Below are 1,830 nucleotides of genomic sequence, written 5' to 3' on the forward strand. Positions count from 1 at the left end.
AGCTATATCAAAAGTATTTTTATCATACTACCAAGATGAGAGGTGATGACAGAGAGATTAAAAGAGAGGAAAGGATTAGACCATGATATTGAAGGTGTCACCTACACAGCATGAGAAAAAATATTTGCAGCCACTAAACATAAAGGCTGGGGTTCATTTCAAGCCAGCAAGGAAACCTTATAACCACATGAACTGACTTTGGTCACCAGCTTGAATGAACTTGGAAACAGACTCTCCCTCAGAGGTTACAGTAAAGATTGCAGCCCACTGACAGCCTGAAGGTGGTCTTGGAAGAAAGTATGCAGAGGATTCAGTCCAGACTATCCAAATTTCTGGACTACAATCTGTGAGGAAATGAAATCTTATTATTTTAAGTTGTTATGTTTGTGTTAAATTGTTGCTGCTGCAATTGAAAAACCTTGCCTATATTTAATTATTGTTTTTCTGTCCTCTACTTTTTACTGATAATTCCTGATCAGAGCTGTGATTCTGAAAGTCTTTAGTGATTTACACTGAGACAAACTAAAAGGTGAGATTTGATGCACATCTTACTCCTCTATCTAAAATTGGTGTTTTGGGAGAAAATTTGCTCGGAGGAATGTAGTCCAAAGACAGACCACAAATTCCAAATCTTGCTTCCCAGCCAAAACCAAGGCTAAGTTTTCCCAGTATCCAGGATTGAGATCCAATCATTTTTGTGAAGCAGGAGGAAAATACAGCTATGAGAACTGGAACAGAAATAAAAAGGTATTATGACTCCCAGATGTCAGCCCTGTGGTTACCAAAACGAGGAGGAAGCCTGGCCACAGCCAGGGTGCTTATCCAAAGATCCTCTGAGGAAACCATAAAATGAGACTGCTACCCAAAGTAGACCTCTTCTCTGGAAATTCCTATAAACTTTGAAAGATATGTGTACATTCTTTGACTTTGAAATGCCACTTTTTAATTTGAAGAATGGATGAAGAATTGCTACATTTAACATATTTATATACATTTTACTCACAATTAGTTTTTAATGAAACCAAGAATGAATCAGTTTTCTAGTTTGTTGCAGGGGGCCGGGGGTGGGTGGTTCTGGCTCTGTAGCAACAACTCATGAAGACTATCTCCATGACTCTTTTGCTAATTCTGAGAGGCAATTTCTAATTGTTTAGATGTGCTATCGATGCTATCCTTTTCCTTGGCACTACATAGCACGTAAGTCACCTCTAACTCTTTTCAAAGTTTTTAAACCTATCATAAATATGATGCACTGTATTTTTTGTAGGGGACCTCTAGTTACTTTGAAAATAGGGTAGAAGAAGTGGAATTAAATGATATATATTAGTATGTACAGGGACCTGGGTTCATTACCTAGCACCATGCACACACACATATACACACATACACACACACAAAGTATATGTGAGCATTTGCTTTGGCAGCTTATGTACTATAATGGGATTAGTACAGAGAAAATTAGAATGACATCTGCTCAAAGAAAACATAAATTCATGAAGTGCTCTGTATTTTATGCATTTATCAAAATTCAGCAAACATACTCATGATTTGTATTAATTTTATATATATATATCCTACATCAAAAGGGAAAATAGTAAAAAATGGCATGTAAGAGTATTGAGAGGACATTCACTAATGTCTATAATTCACATTGAAACACATCAAAGATAAAATGGATGAATAGGGGAACCCATAAATGAAGGAACATACAGCAACACAGGTATATTTAAATGTTAATGCTACAGACAAGATTGGGAATTTTAACTCCATTCATAGCAATGTTCAGTGTTACTTTGTGCTTGGTGATTTTACCATATATTTGTTATGAAT

General features: G+C 36.1%; 1 pseudogene; it reads left to right on the forward strand.

Annotated features, from left to right (window-relative positions):
- Window positions 1-1,412: 1,412 nt before the first annotated feature.
- LOC147830360 (U6 spliceosomal RNA) lies at window positions 1,413-1,513 on the forward strand (annotated as a pseudogene).
- Window positions 1,514-1,830: the final 317 nt, after the last annotated feature.

Source organism: Heterocephalus glaber, unplaced genomic scaffold (assembly GCF_053883595.1).
Source record: "Heterocephalus glaber isolate CG9 unplaced genomic scaffold, H.glaber_assembly_v1.0 deba00000122, whole genome shotgun sequence".
In the NCBI taxonomy this organism is placed as follows: Eukaryota; Metazoa; Chordata; class Mammalia; order Rodentia; family Bathyergidae; genus Heterocephalus; species Heterocephalus glaber.